Source organism: Bombina bombina, chromosome 2 (assembly GCF_027579735.1).
Source record: "Bombina bombina isolate aBomBom1 chromosome 2, aBomBom1.pri, whole genome shotgun sequence".
Lineage (NCBI taxonomy): Eukaryota > Metazoa > Chordata > Amphibia > Anura > Bombinatoridae > Bombina > Bombina bombina.
In genome coordinates this window covers 312669783-312679577 of record NC_069500.1, presented here as the reverse complement: position 1 = coordinate 312679577, position 9795 = coordinate 312669783, and positions in this window count along the sequence as shown.

Below are 9795 nucleotides of genomic sequence, written 5' to 3'. Positions count from 1 at the left end.
CCCTTTTTCTTTTTCTTTTTTTGGTTTCTCTACTATGTTTTTATATACATGTGGCCACTAACATATTTGATAATTATCCCCTATTAATATTACAATAGCTTCTATCCATACCATTGACTAGTACTTTCCCTCCTGGGTTCCTATGTTGCTAGGTTTTGGTTATATAGTTGTTTTCTCTGTATATGTTAGAGAATGTGAGTCTCAGTAGAAGATGGCTTAGTGATACATTTACCTGAGACCCTTTTTTAGACACCAACTCCACTAGATTTGAGTAATGTGTTATTAATGGTTTTCTAGTTTGAAACTAAGCAGTTATCTCATAGCTTTATCCATAACAGGAGGTGTCTAGTTTTACAGAGCTTACATTACCTATAGCCCTCTTACTTAGAACTATATGATCAGGGAAGGCAGTCTTTAATTACTTGACCTAATTGGGCTGAGACCCCCATTAGTGGCCTATTCACACTAACTGTAATCCAGATGTGATTCCCATTACTGGGAGAAAGGGGATAATCTAGAGATCATTGTTAACTACGTCTAAAAATTTAATACAGTCATATACCACTATATAATACTTTTTAGGGGGGTAAGATATTTGTGTGTTATTTGTTGTACTCCTCCCTATGCACATGGAAAAAAGTAAGCCCAGGTTTCATTTGGCTGAAGTTAAATCAGTACATATTTGAGCAAAGTTCTAGATGAGTCAAGATATGAGGGAATTTATCCATCATAAATCTGTTTCCTATTAATATTTCCATTGTCAGGAATTAGTTATTTACTGTGTTACATAACATATTAAAAATATAATGGTAAATGGGACCACAGTTAGAGGATTCCACTTTACCCTATACTTTATATGTTCCTTATTAGTTCAGGCCCATAACGTCCTTCTACCAGATCATTATATAAATGCTATATAATAAAAAATAAAAAATAGAGGTTTACAAGTTGGGACCCAAGAGTGGTCCTTTACTGATCGTGGTTGCCTTCTGTAACTGTTATTTCTCTGGTACTATAGGGTCCAAAGTGGCCTTAGATATTACTCGGAAGGCATATAGAGGGGTAGTTATCAAGCCGTCTACTTTACCTGCCTTCGCCGGTTCAATACGTCCACCTAAGCTCGCCTACCATCGCCGCCGCGGACCTGCAAAATTTTGCCTAAGTTATCAAAAAAGCTGTCAAAAAGCCGCGCAACAAGTACGGGGCGATGAGCAGCGGACTGTGAGAGTTATCACTCATCCGATCTCGCTGCTCTTCGGCTTTTTGACAGCTTTATTGCTAGCCTGTCACTAAGCACCCACACTAACTACACTGTTCTACCCCCTATACCGGCGCCCCCGGAGCCCCACGCAACTCAATAAAGTTATTAACCCCTAAACCGCCGCTCCTAGACCCCGCCGCAACTCTTATAAATGTATTAACCCCTAAACCGCCACTCCCGGACCCCGCCGCCACCTACATTATACCTAGTAACCCCTATCCTGCCCCCCCTATACCGCCGCCCTCTATAATAAAGTTATTAACCCCTATCCTGCTGATCCCGGACCCCGCTGCAACTATAATATATGTATTAACCCCTAAACCGCTGCTCCCGGAATCCGCCGCCACCTACATTATACCTAGTAACCCCTATCCTGCTCCCCTATACCGCCGCCCTCTATAATAAAGTTATTAACCCCTATCCTGCTGATCCCGGACCTCACCGCAACTAAATAAATAGTTTAACCCCTAAACCACCGCTCTCGGACCCCGTCGCAACCTAAATTAAACTTATTAACCCCTAATCTGCCCCCCTACACCGTCGCCACCTATAATAAATTTATTAACCCCTATTATGCCCCCCACTACACCACCGCCACTGTAATAAAATTATTAACCCCTAAACCTAAGTCTAACACTAACCCTAACACGCCCCTAAAATAAATATTAATTAAATAAATCTAAATAATATTTCTCTTATTAACTTACGCCTAGATTTAGAGTTTGGCGTTAGCCGTCAAAACCAGCGTTAGGGGCTCCTAACGCTGGTTTTGGGCTACCGCTGGTATTTAGAGTCGTGTAGGTAAAGGTCTAACGCTCACTTTGCAGACGCGACTTTTCCATACCACAGATCCCCCTACGCCATTTGCGTATCCTATCTTTTCAATGGGATCTTTCTAACGCTGGTATTTAGAGTCTTGGCTGAAGTGAGCGTTAGAAATCTAACGACAAGACTTCAGCCGCAGCAAAAAGCCAGGAGTTAAGAGGTTTCTGGGCTAACGCTGGTTCATAAAGCTCTTAACTACTGTGCTCTAAAGTAAACTAACACCAATAAACTACCTATGCACCCCTAAACCGAGGCCCCCCCACATCGCCGCCACTCTATTAAAGTTTTTTAACCCCTAATCTGCCGACCGCACACCGCCGCAACCTACGTTATCCCTATGTACCCCTAATCTGCTGCCCCTAACACAGCCGACCCCTATATTATATTTATTAACCCCTAATCTGCCACCCCCAACGTCGCCGCCACCTACCTACAATTATTAACCCCTAATCTGCCGACCGGACCTCACCGCTACTATAATACAGTTATTAACCCCTAATCCGCCTCACTCCCGCCTCAATAACCCTATAATAAATAGTATTAACCCCTAATCTGCCCTCCCTAACATCGCCGACACCTAACTTCAAGTATTAACCCCTAATCTGCCGACCGGACCCCACCGCTACTCTAATAAATGTATTAACCCCTAAAGCTAAGTCTAACCCTAACACTAACACCCACCTAAGTTAAATATAATTTTATTCTAACGAAATAAATTAACTCTTATTAAATAAATTATTCCTATTTAAAGCTAAATACTTACCTGTAAAATAAACCCTAATATAGCTACAATATAAATTATAATTATATTGTAGCTATTTTAGGATTTATATTTATTTTACAGGTAACTTTGTATTTATTTTAACCAGGTACAATAGCTATTAAATAGTTAATAACTATTTAATAGCTACCTAGTTAAAATAATTACAAAATTACCTGTAAAATAAATCCTAACCTAAGTTACAATTAAACCTAACACTACACTATCAATAAATTATTTAAATAAAATACCTACAATTATCTACAATTAAACCTAACACTACACTATCAATAAATTAATTACATACAAATACCTACAAATAAATACAATTAAATAAACTAACTAAAGTACAAAAAATAAAAAAGAACTAAGTTCCAAAAAATAAAAAAATAATTTACAAACATTAGAAAAATATTACAACAATTTTAATCTAATTACACCTACTCTAAGCCCCCTAATATAATAACAAAGCCCCCCAAAATAAAAAAATTCCCTACCCTATTCTAAAATAAAATTAGAAAAGCTCTTTTACCTTACCAGCCCTTAAAAGGGTCTTTTGCGGGGCATGCCCCAAAGAATTCTGCTCTTTTGTCTGAAAAAAAAAACATACAATAACCCCCCAACATTACAACCCACCACCCACATACCCCTAATCTAACCCAAACCCCCCTTAAATAAACCTAACACTAAGCCCCTGAAGATCTTCCTACCTTATCTTCACCACGCCGGGTATCACCGATCGGTCCAGAAGAGCCTCCTAAGTCTTCATCCAAGCCCAAGCAGGGGCTGAAGAGATCCATCATCGGGCTGAAGAGGTCCATCATCGGGCTGAAGTCTTGATCCATGCGGCAGCTGAAGAGGTCCATCATTGGGCAGAAGTCTTCATCCTATCCGGGCAGAAGAGGACATCCAGACCGGTAGACATCTTCATCCAAGCCGCATCTTCTATCTTCATCCATGCGGAGCGGAGCCATCTTCTTCCAGCTGACGCGGATCCATCCTCTTCTACCGACGCCTACTCGCCGAATGACGGTTCCTTTAAATGACGTCATCCAAGATGGCATCCCTCGAATTCCGATTGGCTGATAGGATTCTATCAGCCAATCGGAATTAAGGTAGGAAAATTCTGATTGGCTGATGGAATCCGCCAATCAGATTCAAGTTCAATCCGATTGGCTGATCCAATCAGCCAATCAGATTGAGCTCGCATTCTATTGGCTGATCGGAACAGCCAATAGAATGCAAGCTCAATCTAATTGGCTGATTCCATCCGCCAATCAGAATTTTCCTACCTTAATTCCGATTGGCTGATAGAATCCTATCAGCCAATCGGAATTCGAGGGACGCCATCTTGGATGACGTCATTTAAAGAAACCATCATTCGGCGAGTAGGCATTGGTAGAAGAGGATGGATCCACGTCAGCTATAAGAAGATGGCTCCGCTCCGGATGGATGAAGATAGAAGATGCGGCTTGGATGAAGATGTCTACCGGTCCAGATGTCCTCTTCTGCCCGGATAGGATGAAGACTTCTGCCCAATGATGGACCTCTTCAGCCGCCGCTTGGATCAAGACTTCAGCCCGATGATGGACCTCTTCAGCCCGATGATGGACCTCTTCAGCCCGATGATGGATCTCTTCAGTCCCCGCTTGGGCTTGGATGAAGACTTCAGAGGCTCTTCTGGACCGATCGGTAATACCCGGCGTGGTGAAGATAAGGTAGGAAGATCTTCAGGGGCTTAGTGTTAGGTTTATTTAAGGGGGGTTTGGGTTAGATTAGGAGTATGTGGATGGTGGGTTGTAATGTTGGGGGGGTATTGTATGGTTTTTTTTCAGGCAAAAGAGCAGAATTCTTTGGGGCATGCCCCGCAAAAGGCCCGTTTAAGGGCTGGTAAGGTTAAGAGCTTTTCTATTTTTATTTTAGAATAGGGTAGGGAATTTTTTTATTTTGGGGGGCTTTGTTATTTTATTAGGGGGCTTAGAGTAGGTGTAATTAGCTTAAAATTGTTGTAATATTTTTCTAATGTTTGTAAATTATTTTTAAATTTTTTGTAACTTAGTTCTTTTTTATTTTTTGTACTTTAGTTAGTTTATTTAATTGTACTTATTTGTAGGTATTTTATGTAATTAATTTATTGATAGTGTAGTGTTAGGTTTAATTGTAGATAATTGTAGGTATTTTATATAATTCATTTATTGATAGTGTAGTGTTAGGTTTAATTGCAGATAATTGTAGGTATTTTATTTAATTAATTTATTGATAGTGTAGTGTTAGGTTTAATTGTAACTTAGGTTAGGATTTATTTTACAGGTAATTTTGTAATTATTTTAACGAGGTAGCTATTAAATAGTTATTAACTATTTTATAGCTATTGTACCTGGTTAAAATAAATACAAAGTTACCTGTAAAATAAATATAAATCCTAAAATAGCTACAATATAATTATAATTTATATTGTAGCTATATTAGGATTTATTTTACAGGTAAGTATTTAGCTTTAAATAGGAATAATTTATTTAATAACAGTTAATTTATTTCATTAGATAAAAATTATATTTAACTTAGGGGGGTGTTAGTGTTAGGGTTAGACTTAGCTTTAGGGGTTAATACATTTATTAGAGTAGCGGTGAGGTCCGGTCGGCAGATTAGGGGTTAATACTTGAAGTTAGGTGTCGGCGATGTTAGGGAGGGCAGATTAGGGGTTAATACTATTTATTATCGGGTAATTGAGGCGGGAGTGAGGCGGATTAGGGGTTAATAACTTTATTATAGTAGTGGTGAGGTCCGGTCGACAGATTAGGGGTTAATAAGTGTAGGTAGGTGGCAGCGATGTTGGGGGTGGCAGATTAGGGGTTAATAAATATAATATAGGGGTCAGTGGTGTTAGGGGCAGCAGATTAGGGGTACATAGGGATAACGTAGGTGGCGGCGGTATACGGAGCGGCAGATTAGGGGTTAAAAAAATATGCAGGGGTCAGCGATAGCGGGGGCAGCAGATTAGGGGTTAATAAGTGTAAGGTTAGGGGTGTTTAGACTCGGGGTACATGTTAGGGTGTTAGGTGCAGACATAGGAAGTGTTTCCCCATAGGAAACAATGGGGCTGCGTTAGGAGCTGAACGCTGCTTTTTTGGAGGTGTTTTGTAGGTTTTTTTTCAGCTCAAACGGCCCCATTGTTTCCTATGGGGGAATCGTGCACGAGCATGTTTTTGAAGCTGGCCACGTCCGTAAGCACCGCTGGTATTGAGAGTTGCAGTGGCGGTAAATATGCTATACTCTCCCTTTTTAGAGCCTAACGCAGCCCTTCTGTGAGCTCTAAATACCAGCGGTATTTAAAAGGTGCGGGGGAAAAAAAACAGCGTTAGCTACGCGTGTTGTTACCGACAAAACTCTAAATCTAGCCGTAAGTTAATCCTATTTAAAACTAAATACTTACCTTTAAAATAAACCCTAATATAGCTACAATATAAATAATAATTATATTGTAGCTATCTTAGGATTTATTTTTATTTTACAGGCAAATTTCACTTTATTTTAACTAAGTACAATACCTATTAAATAGTTATTAACTATTTAATAGCTACCTAGCTAAAATAAAGAGAAATTAACCTGTAAAATAAAAACTAACCTAAGTTACAATTACACCTAACACTACACTATACTTTAATAAATTATTCCTATTTAAAACTAAATACTTAGCTGTAAAATAAACCCTAAGATAGCTACGATATAATTAATAATTACATTGTAGCTATTTTAGGATTTATATTTATTTTACAGATAACTTTGTATTTATTTTAGCTAGTTAGAATAGTTATTAAATAGTTATTAACTATTTAATAACTACCTAGCTAAAAGAAATACAAAATTACCTGTAAAATAAATCCTAACCTAAGTTACAATTAAACCTAACACTACACTATCATTAAATTAATTAAATGAATTACCTACAAATACCTACAATTAAATACAATTAAATAAACTAACTAAAGTACAAAAAATAAAAAAGCTAAGTTACAAAAATAAAAAAAATAAGTTACAAACATTTAAAAAATATTACAACAATTTTAAGCTACTTACACCTAATCTAAGCCCCCTAATAAAATAACAAAGCCCCCCAAAATAAAAAAATTCCCTACCCTATTCTAAATTAAAAAGTTCAAAGCTCTTTTACCTTACCAGCCCTTAAAAGGGCCTTTTGCGGGGCATGCCCCAAAGAATTCTGCTCTTTTGCCTGTAAAAAAAAAATACAACCCCCCCAACATTAAACCCACCACCCACATACCCCTAATCTAACCCAAACCCCCCTTAAAAAAACCTAACACTACCCCCCTGAAGATCATCCTACCTTGAGTCGTCTTCAGCCAGCCGACCATCGATGGAACCGAAGAGGAGATCCGGAGCGGCAGAAGTCATCATCCAAGGGGCACTGAAGAAATCTTCCATCCGATGAAGTCATCATCCAGGTGGCGCTGAAGAAGTCTTCCATCCGGGTGATGTCATCTTCCAAGCGGCGTCTTCAATCTTCATCCATCCGGAGCGGAGCGGAGCCATCTTCAGACGAGCCAACGCGGAGCCATCCTCTTCTTCCCGACGACTACCGACGAATGGATATTCCTTTAAGGGACGTCATCCAAGATGGCGTCCCTTCAATTCCGATTGGCTGATAGGATTCTATCAGCCAATCGGAATTAAGGTAGGAAAAATCTGATTGGCTGAGTGAATCAGCCAATCAGATTGAAGTTCAATCCGATTGGCTGATCCAATCAGCCAATCAGATTGAGCTCGCATTCTATTGGCTGATCTCCTCTGTTCCATCGGTGGGTCGGCTGGCTGAAGACGACTCAAGGTAGGATGATCTTCAGGGGGGTAGTGTTAGGTTTTTTTAAGGGGGGTTTGGGTTAGATTAGGGGTATGTGGGTGGTGGGTTTTAATGTTGGGGGGGTTGTATTTTTCTTTTACAGGCAAAAGAGCAGAATTCTTTGGAGCATGCCCCGCAAAAGGCCCTTTTAAGGGCTGCTAAGGTAAAAGAGCTTTGAACTTTTTAATTTAGAGTAGGGTAGGGATTTTTTGTTATTTTATTAGGGAGCTTAGATTAGGTGTAAGTAGCTTAAAATTGTTGTAATATTTTTTAAATGTTTGTAACTTATTTTTTTTATTTTTTGTAACTTAGCTTTTTTTATTTTTTGTACTTTAGTTAGTTTATGTAATTGTATTTAATTGTAGGTATTTGTAGGTAATTCATTTAATTAATTTAATGATAGTGTAGTGTTAGGTTTAATTGTAACTTAGGTTAGGATTTATTTTACAGGTAATTTTGTATTTCTTTTAGCTAGGTAGTTATTAAATAGTTAATAACTATTTAATAACTATTCTAACTAGCTAAAATAAATACAAAGTTACCTGTAAAATAAATATAAATCCTAAAATAGCTACAATGTAATTATTAATTATATTGTAGCTTGCTTAGGGTTTATTTTACAGCTAAGTATTTAGTTTTAAATAGGAATAATTTATTAAAGTATAGTGTAGTGTTAGGTGTAATTGTAACTTAGGTTAGTTTTTATTTTACAGGTAAATTTCTCTTTATTTTAGCTAGGTAGCTATAAAATAGTTACTATTATATATATATAGTATATATATATATATAGTATATATATAGTAACTATTTAATAGCTATTGTACCTAGTTAAAATAAATTGAAAGTTACCTGTAAAATAAATATAAATCCTAAGATAGCTACAATATAATTATTATTTATATTGTAGCTATATTAGGGTTTATTTTAAAGGTAAGTATTTAGTTTTAAATAGGATTAATTTATTTAATAAGAGAAATATTATTTAGATTTATTTAATTAATATTTAAGTTAGGGGGGTGTTAGGGTTAGGGTTAGACTTAGGTTTAGGGGTTAATAATTTTATTACAGTGGCGGCGGTGTGGGGGGCAGGATAGGGGTTAATAAATTTATTATAGGTGGTGACGGTGTAGGGGGGGGCAGATTAGGGGTTAATAAGTTTAATATAGGTTACGGCGGGATCCGGGAGCGGCGGTTTAGGGGTTAAACTCTTTATTTAGTTGCGGCGAGGTCCGGGATCGGCAAGATAGGGGTTAATAACTTTATTATAGGTGGCGACGGTATAGGGGGGCAGGGTAGGGGTTAATAGGTATCATGTAGGTGGTGGCGGGGTCTGGGAGCGGCGGTTTAGGGGTTAACATATTTATTATAGCTTGCGGTGGGCTCCGGGAGCTGCGGTTTAGGGGTTAATTAGTTTATTAGAGTGGCGGTGGGCTCCGGGAGCGGCGGTTTAGGGGGTAATAACTTTATTTAGTTGCGGCGGTGTAGGGGGGGCAGATTAGGGGTGTTTAGACTCGGGGTACATGTTAGGGTGTTAGGTGTAGACAGCTCCCATAGGAATCAATGGGATGTCTGGCAGCAGCGAACATGAACTTTCGCTATGGTCAGACTCCCATTGATTCCTATGGGATCCGCCGCCTCCAGGGCGGCGGTTTGAAAACCAGGTATGCTGGGCTGGAAAAGTGCCGAGCGTACCTGCTAGTTTTTTGATAACTAGCAAAAGTAGTCAGATTGTGCCGCACTTGTGTGCGGAACATCTGGAGTGACGTAAGAATCGATCTGTGTCGGACTGAGTCCGGCGGATTGAAGCTTACGTCACAAAATTCTACTTTTGCCGGTATCTAGGGCTTGATAACTTAGGCGAATCAGCCTCGCCACAAATACGCTGCGGAATTCCAGCGTATTTGAGGTTGACGGCTTGATAACTACCCCCATAGCCTCACTGGCAAATATCTTGTTTCTTATCATTTCTAGGCATGATTTATAAATCCGTGTTGCTTATCTGTGTAACTTGTACAGATTCCTGTTATGGAACCAATTTCTCTGTAAAGATTGAAATACTGTTTTTGTTTGTATGCCGTACATTAAACCTCA